This window comes from Myxine glutinosa, chromosome 3 (assembly GCF_964187855.1).
Source record: "Myxine glutinosa chromosome 3, kmMyxGlut1.1, whole genome shotgun sequence".
NCBI classification, from domain to species: Eukaryota; Metazoa; Chordata; class Myxini; order Myxiniformes; family Myxinidae; genus Myxine; species Myxine glutinosa.
The window spans coordinates 97285999-97303759 of record NC_136263.1 but is presented as its reverse complement, the minus strand read 5'-3'; the positions used below and the strand labels follow the sequence as shown (position 1 = coordinate 97303759).

General features: G+C 46.9%; 1 protein-coding gene across 1 annotated transcript in view; it reads right to left on the bottom strand.

Annotated features, from left to right (window-relative positions):
- LOC137423355 (monocarboxylate transporter 4) overlaps nt 1-17761 on the bottom strand; it is a 121554-nt gene that overhangs the window by 88890 nt on the left and 14903 nt on the right. The gene's annotated exons all lie outside the window — the stretch shown is intronic.

The window sequence follows — 17761 nt, the reverse complement described above, 5'->3', positions numbered from 1 at the left end:
CAGACTCACTGACTGACTTACTGACTGACTCACTGACTGACTGACTGACTTACCTACCTCTGGACTCTGCCTGATTGTATAAGCTCACGGGACTAAAGTCCAGTTGAGCTAATAATTAATTGGCAATCATAATGACAATAACATGACCGCCTGCTGCTCCCACAGCGAATAGAGGAAAATAAATGTTCTTCAGTGGCCCAGTCAAAGTCCTGACTTGAACACAATTGACCATTTATTGTGAGACTTGAAGATTGCAGTCCATCGACGATCCCCATCAAATTTGCACAACTAGAGCAACTTTCACGTGAAGAATGCGCATATTTCACCATCTCACTCTGCAAAGCTGGTAGAGACCTAACCAAAAAGACTCATCGCAGTCATTGCGGCAAAAGGTGCTTCCAGCAAGTACTGACCCAAGGGGTGAATACTTTTGTAACCAGTGAATTTTGATTTGTACATGTTTTTTGCAGGTATTCCTGACATGTAACCTCCTTCAACTACAAGTGTTTAGTTTGATCTCTTCAATTAGTAATAAAAAAGTTCATTTGTAAAAATTGTCTCTGCGTTATTAGTAATTTCTCTGAATGTTGCATCATTGGTAGGGTGAATACTTTTGCAGGTGCTTTGGTGGGGAGGCAGGTAAGAGAGTTTGTGGAACTAGGGACATGGGGAGGCTAGAGCAGAACCAGAACATCGATAATATTATACTACTTTGGCTGTGCTACGGATCCGTCACTTCCGCCTGTGTTGTTATTATATACTTGTAGGATTTTTTTCGTTTCAGGTAATATTGTTGTTAAGATTTTTGTGTGAAATGGAGATGACTTTAGTAAAAGGTAAAAATAAATGTTTGTGGAGGAAAAAGGAAAATGCGGCGGAGGAGGAGGAGGAGGAGGAGGAGGAGGGGGAGGAGGCGGAGGAGGAGGAGGAGGAGGAGGAGGAGTAGGAGAAGAACGGCCATGATCGAGATACAGCCGTGAATCGCATCGAGGCTGCGAGCGGACTTTTTTGATATTGGTCGCGAATGAGTTGAGGCTTCCCAGGAAAGGGATTGTCTGCGACATCATCATATATTGCAAGTGCAATTAAACCTGAGTCTCAGGGTTTATCACCAAGTGTGGGTCGTCGTTTGGAGAAATCAAGCGCCTCCATTACGAGCCTATACGCCATTTTGTCCTTGAAGAAGAAGAGGCTGTCCGCTTGGTCCATCTTGTTTTGCCGTTGGGATTTCCGTATCGACCTCATCGTGTTGATTGCCGTTGGTTTACCTATCGGCTCAATTCCCATATCGACCTCTCCGCTCGTAACTCCTCATCCACATTCGCGCCAATACCTGCCTATTTATTTGCCGTTCTGCACGACCTCGATCTTCAACCAGCGTGGACATCCGTGCACAGACTTTGGGGAATGTTACATTCCACTCATGGTTGGCGTATTGCGAGTTTATTGCTTTGAGAGCATTGGGGAATGATGGTACCATCATATGTATTGTTCATTTGATGCAAGTGATATTTTCATTGTACTTTTTAAAATAGTGTTACTATTGTGTACGAGCAACGGTACCCGCCCTATGGGCGGGGATTCAATTGGGAAGCCGAAATGAAAAGGCAAAATATCAGAAATTGAAGGCAGAATTTTTTTTATTTTAAACGATTCATAGAAACATCTGTCAAATCATATCACAGGTAAATCATCAAAATCAAAACAGTATCTTTAGAATTTCAATAAAAGCCACATCACTGTTCATATTGGTAAATATTATTCCATCGTGTTTCAAATCGTGATATCAACTGTACGCTTTTCTTTAGGGAAAAGAATTGAATGATTTTGTACCTCTTCTTCAGCTTAGAACTTCAGGATAGACGACATTGCTTATAAAAGTTCCTTTTCTCGAATTGCACGAAAATGTGAATTGTGATTGTGTTTCATTGTGATGTTTGTGCGGCGACGGGCGGTGTGTACAAAGGGCAGGGACTTAATCAACACGAGCTGATGACTCGCGCTTACTGGGAATTCCTCATTCGTGGGACACTGTCTCAAGCCCCAGTCCCCATCACGAATGGGGCTCAGTGGTTTACCCGAGCCTGACGGCGAAGGGCAAGGTACACACTGGCCCGTCCAGTGTAGCACGCGTGCGGCCCCGGACATCGAAGGGCATTAAATGTTCATTAAACATTAAACGTTCATCAAAGGATTACGAAACGAAAAACATTACAAAATTACGGATTGCACGAATATGTGAATTGTGATTGTGTTGCATTGTGATGTTTGTGTGGTGACGGGTGGTGTCTACAAAGGGCAGGGACTTAATCAACGCGAGCTGATGACTCACGCTTACTGGGAATTCCTTGTTCGTGGGACACAGTCTCAAGCCCAAGTCCCCATCATGAATGGGGCTCAGCAGTTTACCCGAGCATGACGGCCTTGACGGCGAAGGGCAAGGTACATGCTGGCCCGTCCAGTGTAGCGCGCGTGCGGCCCCAGACATCGAAGGGCATTAAATGTTCATTAAACATTAAACGTTCATTAAAGGATTACGAAACGAAAAACATTACGAAATTACGTTCACACCGTCACGTCAAACACTACCGTGAACACATACATCGTCACATCATCGTCACAATGAGAACATCGTCACAATGAACGTTATGCGAACGCGAATGTTATGCGGGAGTCCAAACCTGAGAATGCTTGACACCAAAGCTGAAATTGGGAAAACTAAATAGCCTATTTTACTCCCAGGGGTCCCAGGATTACCCACCCAAAATATCTTTGCGATCGGTTCAGCAGTTTTTACGGTACCTTCGAACAGACAGATGGACATTTGGTGAATTATAGTAAGATGTGAGAGTTCTTAATACAATTACTTGTTTTGTTCTACAATTGCATTGGTGTGGTTTTACCATGGTTTATTAGAAAACACAAAATAACAAATCTTTCTGCCGTGTTCCTGCTCCAGACTCTGAGGTGCACCATAACCGGGGTTTGGGGAGGTAATACGTAACAGCTGTGAAAAACCCTCATCCACGCCTTCATCACTTCCCGTCTGGACTACTGCAATAGCCTCCTTTATGGTTCACCCTCAACAATCACCAATAAACTCCAATACATTCAGAACTCCGCTGCCCGTCTACTCACCCATTCCCGGACCCGTGACCACATCACCCCCGTCCTTTACAAGCTTCACTGGCTCCCCATCTCCCAGAGAATCCAGTACAAAATCCTCCTCTTGACCTACAAAGCCCTCCATAACCTGGCCCCATCCTACCTGGCTGACCTCCTCTCCAGACACACTCCCACCCGCAACCTCCGCTCTGCTGGTACCAACCTCCTGACCCCCCCCATCCGGACCAAATTTAGATCCTGGGGGGACAGGGCCTTCTCCATCGCTGCTCCCACCCTCTGGAACTCGCTACCTCACACCATCAGAGACTCCTCCTCACTCACCACATTCAAAACATCACTCAAGACCCACCTGTTCAACACTGTATTCAACATTTAACCCACAGCATCTAACCCCTGACTATCTCCTCTCCTTCTCCCTCCTTTGTGCTTTGAATATTTCCCTAATGATTCTTCTTTTTTTGCAATTGTCTTTATGTTTTGCTATGCATTATGTTTTGCACTCTGTCAAAGCGTCTTTGGGCTTCCTGAAAAGCGCTATATAAAATAAATGCATTATTATTATTATTGGTTTAACCTGAATTGATTGATTGTTTGAACTAGCAAAGCACCCCTTCTTGCTGATCGAATACCTCCCCTACTTCTACATCTACGGTGTAAATTATTATGACATTCGGCTTCCGCCAGCTGACACTTTATTATACACATTTACATCGAGAGAATTGGCGTCCTCCGTCAAATCTGAACCCCTTGAGTTAGGATTTTTTCTAACCATTTAAGAACTTTCCGGGCACAACCCAAGTACAGCCACCAGTTGCTAACACTAGTAATACCCACTCTGTGTGGGAGCGAAAAAAGGTGTCAATACCCGCTCCCTCCAGCAGAGGTCATTGGTTAAACCACCTGCACGATTCTCCATGTACAGGGGAAAATCGCAAGTCGTCTCCCCATTCTCGCTTGGGGGTAGGTGGGTGAGGAGGGAATTGTTTGTGCCTATGAGCTGACCCTGGTGACCCTGAACATGTATGCAGAACTTGGTGGAGATTTGACCAGCAGTTTTCCATTCTGCAATTTATAACTGGACAACAACAAATTTGCAACTGAAGTAAAGATGGGTATCTTAGACCAATTAGAATGCACTGAATTCGAATCTGAAATCAGAATTAACCCAACACAATAATTTTTAGTTACCGAAAAAATTGGAAACCCAAGTCACATATTTTGAGTGTTCTTTTTAATACTGTGTATACAATACTTCAATATTATTACTCCCACCAGGGAGTAATGCATTCGATCGTGTCCGTCCGTGTGTGTGTGTGTGTGTGTGTGTGTGTGTGTGTGTGTGTGTGTGTGTGTGTGCGTGCGCGTGTGTCTGTGCATGTGTGTTCGTGTGTTTGTGAACAAGATATCTGGAAAAGTTCTAAACGGATTTGGATGAAAGTTGGTGGGATGATTGCACTTGGGATAAGGAAAAATTTATTAGTTTTTGGTGAAGCTCAGGAAATTATTCCAGATCCAGGAAGTTTTTTTGGGAATTTTTTTTCTGTTTTCCTTTAAAAAACATTTTCTCTGCAATAATTGGACCGATTGAGAGCAAATTTTTACCATTGGAGGGACTCGGTCTGCAGAATATTTTAATGGTAATTATGACGTCACAGGTCACGTGGTTCGGCCGCCATATTGTTTTGAGTGAAAAACACTAAAATCCAATTTTCTCCAAAACACCTGAACAGATCGAGGCCAAACTTTGTAGGTAGAATCGCATGCCCGTGACAAACAAAAAAGTCAGCGAGCATGACGTCATGCATCACATGGTTTCAGAGTTATGACGTTTTTAAGCACAAATATTTAAAACCTAGCTCCTCCCTCATTTGTGATCCAATCGAGGGGCAACTTCAGGAATCTGTTCAGCATATCAGTCTACTAAAATGCCCTTTTGGAATTTGCGGTAGGTCACGTGGTTTGGCAGATATCGTTAATTAAACGCAAATAATAAAAACATTTATATCTCTTGAACCACTTCACTGATCGACGTTAAACTTCATACTCTAGTAGAAGTCATAAAGAGTAACAAGTGTGCAAAATTTGAAGATGATTGGATGTACGGTCTGGAAGCTGGAAGTTGTTATTGCGGAAGAAGAAGAGTCTTCGACTGTTGACGATTAATTATATTTATCACATGTACAGACTTGCAGGCATCGTTTGACACAATGTTCTGGGTTAATTTGAACCTCAAATAAAATTATAATTCCAGATTTGTCAATGGCTGATGTATATTAACAAACGAATGAAACTGATTTGGCAAAATTCGAACTTTAAAAAAAAAGATCGCATATTCACCCAGGGTTGTGAGAGGCTGAAGAAGAAACCTCGCATGGGCTTCCCAGACCAAAAAATAATTCTGGCTCTGCGATTTTTAGGTTTATTTATCTATATATCTACATATCTGGGCAGTGTCTGTTGTCATTGAACTACTCCCTGAAACTTTTGTTTCCGTGGTTGTGAAGTGTTTTTAATAACGTGGTGGTTTTGAATCACGTGGTGGTGAGGTATTTTGAATTATGTGGTGGTGAGGTGTAAAATGACGTGGTGGTGAGGTGTTTTTAAATCACGTCGCTGTGAGGTGTTTTTAATTAACATTGTGATATGAAAATAGTTTTAATATTTGTTGTAAATGTCATTTAAACTCGTGGTTATGCGTTAGAGCAGTGTATTTTTTTTTAGCAGCGTCGTCTTCAATGTTCATTTTTTTTCTAATAAAGACATATTCTGTCATTTTAAAACCAGCAAAGTGTGTATTAGGTTTCCCCGTTTCATAAAATGTATCGTTTGATACGTATGATGCTTTAAAACTGTTTTTTTTTTTGTTTGTTTGTTTTTACCTCAGAAGAGATATCAACATTTACCTCAGCGAATGTCAATCGCGGTGTCAGTATTTGATGAACTTGTAAAGACTTAGGTGACTTATAAGTGTGACAAGCATGTGCACGGGATTCTTCCCAGAAGAATGAGTGGTCGCATTAGCTTGTACGACTTAAAATGAGCGAGTTTTGTTTTCACGTTTGGGCCAGTTTTTCATGTTGTATCCCTAAAGCCTCAGTCACACTGGATCCTACGTTTTCTGGATCGTGCGATTGGTGGCAATTTGGCCGAGGTACGACCAATCGACAATGTTTGCTACGATCTCCATTTGCGATCGCATACTGAGATTGCTCTTAAGACTGGTGGTAGGTCATCGTACAATTGGTGGTACGCGTGGTTGTGTGATAACCAACGATTGGAGAAGATCGATCGCAAGATCAATCGTAGGTAATCGTGTGACTAGTGGTGGCGATCAGCGACCGATCTTACGATCAATCGTGGCGACCTGCGACCACTCGCAGGATCGATCGCAGCCAATCGCAGCCAGTCGCAGCCAGTGGTGAGATGGGTCGCCCGATCAGATCTAAAGGCTCGCGATCGTGCGTCAGCATCAGTAGTCACCTACCTCTCAAGGAGTACACTTCGTCAAACTTTTCAACTGAAACTATAATTCGCTATGCCTCCCAAGAAGGGAGCTGTGGCCTGGCAGCTTAGTTCTGCACATTACTTTATTGTGTTAAAGATTTTACTTTGACAAAGAACTTTGTTTGTGTAAACATGTATTGATTTAATTTGTATTTAAAATAATAATTTTTTCCATTGTAATATAAACCAGTCATTTATTACTTAGACCATACACACAAAATAAAGACAACTAATTATTACTTTTTCTCCTGACATACCATGAAGTAGCATGTTTATTGCACAAGTTCATTGAAAAATATATATGCAAAAATAGATCATACACATAGCATATAATATATGATACACATATCTCAAAAAAAATATCAAAATTCCAACATTCATACAACAGTTCCTAGATCATGTTATCCTGCCATGGGTCACTGCCGACGTTGTTGTAGTAGTGCTTGAGGTAAATGTGCACAGCCTTGGCGAGCTAAAGACTGCGAGCTGTGAGCTAACGACTGGTGGTACCACCAATCGTAAGGTCGTGCAACCAGTCGGGACAGGTCGTGACTGGTCTCACTACCGATCGTGAGGTCGTACGACAGGTGGCACCACCAATCATCAGATGGCACAGTAGCACGACCAATCGGTGTACCCAAAAAACCGAATCTTTATCCAGATAACACACACCAGGGTATTTCACTCGTTTTTAGAGTCCGGCGTACCCCCCAAAAAACCGAATCTTTAACACAAATCACTGAACATTACACCTCAACATGAGAGAGGGTTTTACACCTGTACATAATAAAGCAAACAAGCAAACAAGAACAAGAACAGATAAACACACTTTACACAATACACGGTCATTTAAATCAGCAATTGACTCTTTTATACTGTTACGGACACGACTTAGATGTTGCTTGACTGAGCGGAATGGCCGCCGTGTTCGCACAGTTTACCCGATTACACTCGAACGTTGGCCGAATCGCGCTACGCTAAATCAATGAAGGAAAGGACACAACGGCTGGGATTAATGCAACGACACAAGGGGTACAGTTCTCAAGACCTCCGGAGGAGGATATAATATTGGTGATGCAGAAACGGGTAGATTACACGGTAAGAGGTAAAGCACAGAAAAGATGGGCACTTAGACACAGTCTTATCTATCCCCGACAGACCACAGACAAACGGGACAAGACGGACTTACACGGGGATTGATGGCAAGGAAGGGCAGGCAGTCGATAGCACAAGGTGCACCTTGGCTCAGGGGCAGAATCAACACGGTCCGGTCCAGAGATGCGGGGAGGTATTGTCGCGCTCGGAGGTGGCGTCCTTCTCTCTCCAAACTGAGGCGCATCTGACGTCACCTCCCTCTTTCTGCGCATCCTCAGCGGGGAGTGACACGCCCTCGGCTCGTTGTCTCCGCCCCAGATGGAATCGGTCCGCCGCTTCTATTGGGTGTGGGGGGTTACCGGGCTCCGCCCTTGACGAGGAGCTGACAGCGAGCCCCTGCGTGGTAACCCCGTCGGAGCACATGTTCAATGGCGGCTAACCAAGCCGGAGTGAGGATGCACACTCCCCGCGCTGCCGCCGCTGTTGTTGTTGTTGTTGTTGTTGTACCATGAGGAAGAGCTGCGGGGAGGTATTGGGAGGTCCTAAACTTTCTAACGGTGCCATACAATCACATTCTGGTGCAACGAAGAGTCAGAATTAATGGAAACGAGTCCTTAACTGACATAGACTAAGAATAACTAGCAAGATGTCCTATAGTTGTCTACGTGAGATGCGGTGGACCTGGATGCGACATTTAATGGGGGAAAAAGGGGGAGGTCGGGTCTACAGAGTGTTGTTTACAGAAAATGGGACTAGGGAATGGGGGATTGGGGATAGTTGGGAAGTATTGGGGAAATAGGGGAATATTTACAAGCGGATATGGATGGAGGCCAATCTCATATCCGCAACATTGCACCCTTCTCTACCTCGGGGCGTCCCGACCGATAAATTTTTACTTACTTTAGTGTGGCACTCAGATGTAGTTCCCTCTACTATTAACTCAACCCTGAGTGCGACAGTTTTACAGATGTTCACAAATGAGTAAATATGTCCCCCTGCGATGTTGCACCCTTCTCCTCACAGAAACACACCCACAGGATAACCGAATCGCGGAAAGAATCCTCAAACTAAACATACAGCCGGTAGGGAGCATTATTTACACAAGACTGATATTTACACTACGATCCAGGACCTGTTCTTTGAGGAACACATGCAGATGTTATGCATAGAGAGAGATAGCACGCATGCCAGCATCGATACACCAACCCACGAGTGCTCTGTGGCCTTACGGCCTTTAATAATGTGCAGAGCACCCCATCCAAGCACCAAAAGCACCACCCCATCATGTACAGTCAGCACCATCCGGTGCACCAATAAAGTGTTCATAGTCACCGGTGGTGTCGCAGCCGGCCGATGTTCTGCCGCTGGTCTTGCCTTCATGTGGTGTACTTGGCCTTCTTGCTTCTTTAAAAATAAAGAAAGGCGCCAACCGCGTCCATTTTTGAATTGTGGCCGTCAGGGGGGCCAACTATAAGTGGTTCACCTGGATGGCATAGGTGCCATGTTGACCCAGAGGTCCATCAACGGGTGGTGCTTGCCCGCAAAAGAACTGCGGTCCATTGTGGGCGGCCACCAAAATTGCGGTCCATATGGTGTATCGATCCAGGCAGCAAGCAGCGAAAGTGCAGGCCCACAACTGCAGAGCCAGCACCTCTCTCTCCTCTCTCTCAGCCCCAAAGCCAGATCCTCGGAGGTGGGAGACAAAAGAAGAAGACAAGTGAGTAAGGTGGTAAGGGCGCAAAAGTGCACGCAATGCTAGGTAATGCACACTGGGGGCACATGGGAACCAGGTGAGACAGGTACGTTCCTACCGTACGCCCCCCCCCCCCCACCAGGTAACCTACATTGCCCCTCCCTTACCCCTTACTGTATCCACAAAACACAACACTACCCATAAACATCTACTTTACACATCAACAAACGTCCCTACTGTCTTCCCCGTTCCTCCCATAAACCAAATTCGTCTTCTCTCCCTCCTAACCAATCAAATTTGCCATTTCCAACTCTCATCAAAATTTGCCATCTCCAACTCAACATCAAAATTTGCTATCACCAATTCATCATCAGTCCCTCCTAAGGAGGGAGAGATGGAATCACCCCAATGTCTCATCCACGTCGTGATGCGTCTCACAAATCCAAACAGCAATTCTCACTTCCTGCAACACAAAACAAAGGAACACAGGTGTGGAGTCATCATCATCACCTCAGGTAAGTGGCTGCGTATGGTGCGACAGGTTCATCAATCCTAACTATTTCCTAAATGACTTTAACAACTTTACATTACCCGGGGTCTTTCCCTGCCAATCCATTGGCCAACTTACACTATGGGTTCTAAAAACCAATTCCCATTGACCAAACTGTGGTGCTTCTCAATTTGGGGTCTCACTCCCCCGATTCAACACTCGGTGCTCTCGCACAATTTCTGGGCTGTGACGTGTAGCTCTCCCAGCAGGTCTACCCACCTGCACACCTCTACCACTGTAGTTGCCACCCGAGCTTACCTGCTCCTCACCCTAACCTAACTAACTGGGGAAGGCCCTCTCGCACTCTCACCCCCTCAGTGCCCTCTCTGGCACGGGCTGCCCGATCCACACCCGGGATCCTCAGGCACCCACTGACACTAACGGCTCCCAGAGCCCACCTGCGGCCTCACCTGGCCGACATCCTCACAGTGGTGGAGTGCCCAAACCAACTACACACACTAACAGGCTACACGCCCAGCCATTTCCACAACACTAATGCACCCATCCACAATACCATTCTGCAACCGCACCACAAATGCCAATATCCAACCACAATTTACCTATACCCTCTACCTAACACTTGCACTACCTGCCCCGGGTACTCGTGAAAGGGGTCCACTCTTCCCCCATCCACACCTTCGCACCATGCACACCACTCCGTACCACTTACTCCAATACTCCATGTATTCCACACACCTGTACTTGCACACCTGTGCTCTCACACCTGGTGCCACCTGCACCCTTCTCTCCCCAAGCGCATTCGCGCTGATCCACAACACTCACTACTCATACACTGCTCCACACACCTGTCCAGTTCTCACACAGCATCATCTCATCTAACTACTCCCCTCTGAAACTTGCGCTTCCCAGTCGTCCCTTTAAACTATTGCACTCCCTCGTCATTATAATCCACACTAATCTACCTGCGTCCCCACTACAGGTATCATTGTCACTAACTAACCTTAACGTTACCTAATGTCATCTTCTAGGGCCCTATCAATATCCTAACCCACCCGGGCTAGTTTTCACTGCCATACACCCCATAAACTATAGCGCATTTGCCCCACGTTTGTGAGGGATGACAGAGTTGCCATCCCACCACATCGGGCATCTCCCTCTACCAATTTTGCACATCAAATTTCAACAAATCAAAAATTTGCCAATCACTACTCATCATCTGCCAATCATTACTGCCAATCCTTTGCCAATCATCAAATTTTGTTTTTTTCTAATTTTGGGTCCAAAACACTAACCTCATCACACAGTCTACTCACTAATGCCTCTCGGTGCGCCAATTCCCTTCTAAAGCCCGGCTTCGTAAAGCCGAGCAATGAATGCGGGTTGTTTGGTGCCAGCGGCTGGATGCGTCCGGCACTCGGTGCAGGGACGGGGGCTTACCCGGGCCGAGATCCCACACACCCTCTCGGCACGGAGCCATCCCATGGCCCGATCTCGACCTGCCGGAATGCCTCAACAAAAAGTGGTCGCCATGACGACCCTTCCTATCGGGCTGCCAGCTCCGCCTAGTGGAGCACGGACGTGGCCGTTCAAAGCGAGGCCCAGCGTGGATCACGTACGGCGGTCCTTTCGAACCCGCCGCGGCTCGGATCCCCGCTGGTTCTCGCGGCACGCGAAGCCCGGCACGCACCGAGGGCCCGATTCGGCTATAAGTCGTTCTAACCTCTAACCCGGTTACCGTCGATGCTTCACCTGCATGCTTACATGCATACGCTACCCCTTTCTTGCTCATACATGCAGCCGTTTCCATGCTCCTCGTACCTTTCCTTACACACCTCGGTACACTCATTCCACTCACAGCCTTGGTCACACACCTGACCACCGAACACCTGGGCACACATTCGTCGCTCGCACACCTCACCAACACACCTCTTCGCGCCCCTTCCTCGGTCACCTCCTCTGTGACAATCACAGGTGTGCCCTCACTCGCACACCCAACCACGTGCCTCACTACCAATTCCAGCGTGCATTCCCACACACGCTCTACCATTCCAGGTGTGCTTCCTTTCTCACCTGTCACAACCAACTCACGCTCCGTGTCACTCTCACTACTTTCACCTCCACTCTCGGTCGCGCACTCACCCTTACTCTTGACAGCGCACTCTTTTCTCATGCCCCTGTCCGTTACACACCTTTCTCGCGCACACTCTCCCATTACACCCTCTGTAACACTCACCACAGGCGTGCATTCTCCCTTGACACCCTCCGTAACACTGCTCACTACGCGCTTCCATGTGCTCCCTCGCACACGCGCTACGACCGACTCGCTCTCGACAGCACCCTCACTCCTTGGCACGCACTTTTTCCTCACACACCCCAGAGTCGGACTTTCTCGCACACCTCCTTTTTCGCACACCAGACCTGTCGCACACTTCACCAACGGCCTCTCACGAACACCCGGGTCCATCTCGACCCCCAAGCTTCTTAAATCACCTGGCGCATCATACGCACGACCATATTGGTCACCACTTACACCGGGTCCTCTTCCTCTTCGCTTTTCCTCCATCACCTGCGAATCCCTCATCCGGTTAATGAGCACATCATCACGATCCAAACACAGACTTTGGACCAATTCTTTTATCTCCTCTTTTATCTCTTTCTTATCCCCTCTCCGTCGCTTCTTAATTTCGCTCACCCCTTCTTCCACTTCTTCTAATTTCTGCTTCACCTCTTTTATGTCCCGGTACGTCTCCTCAAGCTCGTCCTCTAAGGCTACCTTGACCGTTTCCATGTGCGTCCTCACCTGCCGGTCCTTCGTCTCCATTACCTCTGTCACCTCGTCCAACCTCGTTGTCAGTCCCTCACGTACCATCTGACATTGCCTCTGTGTCGCTATCAAGTCATTGTTTAGGTCATTTTATGTCGCTTTTAACCCTCCTATTACCGCTGTGTTCCTTTGAACCTGCTCCGTTAGTTCTTTTTGTCCCTCCGTCAGCTGTTCTACTCCCAGCGTCAACTCCTCTATTCCACCTTGCAATTTTACAGTCCCCTTTCTCACCACCTTCTCCATGCGCTCCTTACAGTGCCTCACCTCCGCGCGCACTCCTCCGACCTCCTCACTCACACCTCTTCTGATCTCTTCTCCCATCACTTGCATCTCCTGCCCAGATGCCACCCTCATCTGCTCCATTTCCTCCCTGTGAGCATCCAATTTAGTTTCTACCCCCATTCTGACCCCCTCTATCTGCTGCCCCATTTGTTTAACTTCCCTTTCCGCTTGGTCCCTCATGTCCCTCAATTTGCCTTCCATACTGTTTTCTAACCCCTCTAACCCCTTTTGCATCCCTTCCATTTGATTCTCTTGAGCGGCCATTCTGTTTTCTACCCCCATTAACCCCTCCTGTATTTCCCCTAATCTATTGTCTAATCCCTCTATTCTACTCCCTAACCCTCCGATCTGGGCCCCCATGTCCTCCCTCAATTTCTCGCTATTGGACCCCATCCTTTGTTCTAACCGTTGGCTATTGGCCCCCATGTCCTCCCTCAATTTCTCGCTATTGGACCCCATTTCGCCCCCCATGACCCCCATTTTGCCCCCCAATTCGTCCCTCATTGCCCCCATACTGTTTTTCAAACCTCCAATTTGGTCTCCCATTTGTCCCATAAGGGCCCCCATCATTCTGTTTTCCATTTCTTCATTATTCTTGTCCATAAGGGCCTTCATTTGTATAAAAAAAAGGTTCAAATCCACCGGTGGCGTTACTACGGTCGCGGGCGCGGTCGCCGTGGCCATGTGCGAGGTGCCATTTTGCGCGCCCGTAACCTCGTGCGCGACGACGCTATTTTGCGAACCTGCCACCCTCACTGCTTCGCTCTCCTCTTGTCCCTCAATTTGGTCCTGGATCCACCCTGCCTCACTCTCCTCTACCGGAACCCAGCCGTCTTGATCTGCCATAGCGCGACTTTCAAAATTCGGGTTTTTATTTTTGTAAAACACAATCAAATTTCGCCGTTATAATTTCGAGCGCGTGAAGCGCGCTTCGGGTCCAATCTCACTCCTCGACACCAATTGTTACTCTAATAGTACAATTGGTGTTCCAAAATTTGGGCCTAACAAATTTAGTCCCAGGTCCGAATCCAACTCCTGACAACCAATTGTTACGGACACGACTTAGATGTTGCTTGACCGAGCGGAATGGCCGCCGTGTTCGCACAGTTTACCCGATTACACTCGAACGTTGGCCGAATCGCGCTACGCTAAATCAATGAAGGAAAGGACACAACGGCTGGGATTAATGCAACGACACAAGGGGTACAGTTCTCAAGACCTCCGGAGGAGGATATAATATTGGTGATGCAGAAACGGGTAGATTACACGGTAAGAGGTAAAGCACAGAAAAGATGGGCACTTAGACACAGTCTTATCTATCCCCGACAGACCACAGACAAACGGGACAAGACGGACTTACACGGGGATTGATGGCAAGGAAGGGCAGGCAGTCGATAGCACAAGGTGCACCTTGGCTCAGGGGCAGAATCAACACGGTCCGGTCCAGAGATGCGGGGAGGTATTGTCGCGCTCGGAGGTGGCGTCCTTCTCTCTCCAAGCTGAGGCGCATCTGACGTCACCTCCCTCTTTCTGCGCATCCTCAGCGGGGAGTGACACGCCCTCGGCTCGTTGTCTCCGCCCCAGATGGAATCGGTCCGCCGCTTCTATTGGGTGCGGGGGGTTACCGGGCTCCGCCCTTGACGAGGAGCTGACAGCGAGCCCCTGCGTGGTAACCCCGTCGGAGCACATGTTCAATGGCGGCTAACCAAGCCGGAGTGAGGACGCACACTCCCCGCGCTGCCGCCGCTGTTGTTGTTGTTGTTGTTGTTGTTGTACCATGAGGAAGAGCTGCGGGGAGGTATTGGGAGGTCCTAAACTTTCTAACGGTGCCATACAATCACATTCTGGTGCAACGAAGAGTCAGAATTAATGGAAACGAGTCCTTAACTGACATAGACTAAGAATAACTAGCAAGATGTCCTATAGTTGTCTACGTGAGATGCGGTGGACCTGGATGCGACATTTAATGGGGGAAAAAGGGGGAGGTCGGGTCTACAGAGTGTTGTTTACAGAAAATGGGACTAGGGAATGGGGGATTGGGGATAGTTGGGAAGTATTGGGGAAATAGGGGAATATTTACAAGCGGATATGGATGGAGGCCAATCTCATATCCGCAACAATACGTTACCAGGTGACGTTGGAGAGAGAAGAGATCATAGAACGCGAGAGGTGAAGACCATTACAAATTGTCTCTTTCTTACCTTCAATCTCAATCGAACTGTCAGGAATTCACCTCCAAGTACTTTGCTCTCCCCTTCTCGCTCCAAGCCGCCTTCAGTATCCTGTCTTACGGTCGCCATTACTGTTAGGGAATTAATTAATTTAGCCTTGAATGAATTGACAAGACTCAGGAATTAATTGCCCAAGCTCGTTTCAGAAGTACAATCAGCAGATTTTAATGACACGTGGGAGTCCTCGATTCACTGATACGAAAGGTACTACAACAGTACTCAACATTCAACATGCAATTTAACCGAGAGCCTCTCAATCATCACGCAGGCTCAACACACTACATTTCATACATACAACTGAACAGAGAGCCTCTCCGATGTTCTGTTGGAGAGCATTTTATGGCCGAAGATGAAAGAGGGGAGGTCGAATAAAGTTCAGAGAGATAACAGACATTTCGTGATTCTTCTCCTTCGTTATCTCAGACTCTCCCGGACAAACAGATTTCTAGCTGTCTTGCAAAATAAACAGAGCTTACTGTTCCCCTGAGATAATATGCCTTAGCGTGCGTGGGGACATCTGTTTTGTTTCCCAATCTCCATCTTGGCTGCGAGGCTCTGAATCTCGGTAAAGGCACCCAGAATCATTATGGACTATAGCATAACTAAACTATTTATATCTCATTGTCATTACAATACATTTTATTAATTTAGAGGGTCAGGGACAAGTTTGAATTTGAATGCCTGCAATAACTCGCCTACCCCGAGCTTGTAGAAGTTTTTTTTTTTTTACTTCTACACGACTAAACTGAAGACTTATACCAGCGAAATTGTACCTACGATCGGCTCAGCCATTGTGTCTGTGAAGTACGATGGTGCGTCCCACGCTTTACCGTTGCTTGTCGTAAAGGGCAGGGTCCAGCTTTGTTTGGCAGAGAGGTAAAGGCCATCAGACTCAACTGGCATAATGTGAACCATGTGTCCACCAGTGCTGGATGCGCATCGATTGTCGACAAGTATCCTGATGTATTTTGTGATGGCGTGGGCACTTTTAAAGGCACCAGGGTTAGGATTCATGTGGATGCCGAGGCTAGGCCTATTTTCCATAGGGCAAGACCTGTACCGTACATGATGGGAGTGAAAATCGAGCAGGAGCTCGATCATCTTCTGGATGAAGGAATCATCGCCCCAGTTGAATACTCCAAATGGGCTGCTCCAATTGTACCCATGCTGACAGCTTATGGGAGCTTACGTATATGCGGGGACTACAAGACTACCATAAATCGTCATTCAAAACTGGATGGATATAATCTGCCCAAAACCGAGGACCTGTTCATGGCTCTCATGGGAGGTCAGACATTTACAAGGTTAGACCTGACTAATGCTTATGCACAAATGAAACGTTCAGACGAATCTAAAACTTTCACTTGTATCAATACACACGGTGGACTGTTCGTGTACAATCGATGCCCTTTTGGCATTCGGTCCGCCGCACCCATTTTTCCGTGAAAAATGGAGAACTTATTAAGAACTGTAACCAGCACGGTTGTGTTTCAGGATGATCTATTGGTGACTGGTCGGTTAGCCCAGGAACACCTCCAGAACCTGAATGAAGTACTAAGCCACCTCTCGGGTTCAGGCCTTCGTCTCCGTCGTGAGAAATGTGTCTTCATAGCCCCTGAGGTTGAGTACTTGGGTCATTGCATCATGCGGAAAGGCATTTTGCCCTCACCAGTCGAAGCTATCAAGAACACTCCCGCTCCCACCAATGTGTCTGACCTTCAGGCTTTTCTCGGTATGTTAACCTACTTTGATAATTTCCTACAAAACCTGAGTATTGTCTTTGAACCGTTGCACATTTTGTTGCGCAAAGGCGTTCATTAGAAATGGGGTTCTTCTGAAGAGAAGGCTTTCAGGGATGCAAAAACCCTGTTATACACGTCACCATTGCTTGTACATTATGACCCTACGAAAGAGCTCACGTTGAGCTGTAACAGTTCATCTTATGGATTAGGTTGTGCACTATTGCAAACCAATGATGCTGGTCTTTTGCAACCTGTTGCATATGCATCGAGGAAACTGTCAAGTACAGAATGTCGGTACGGGCAGGTTCACCGCGAGGCACTTTCTTGCATTTTTGGAGTAGGTAAAATGCACCAGTACCGTTATGGCGAACATTTCACATTGGAAACTGACCATAAACCACTCCTCGGTCTGTTGGGGGAGGATAAGGCAGTATCACCGACTTCAACTGGTCGGGTGCAACGTTGGGCTTTAACCATTGATGGCTATGAATACAAGCTTGTGTACAGGCAAGGACATGAAATGTATTGTGCAGATGCATTGAGTCGTCTACCGCTTCCGAAAACCATTGAGGACCACCTCCACCTGGTAATGTTGTTCATCTGCTGTCTCAGGTTGTTCATGAGAAAGCACCTGTCACTGCAAAGCAAATTGCAAGAGGTATGAGCGACAATCCTACATTGTCGCATGTAAGACACTGTGTCCTGTCGGGTGATTGGTCATCTTGTGCAAGTGAAGCTAAACCGTATCTAAAC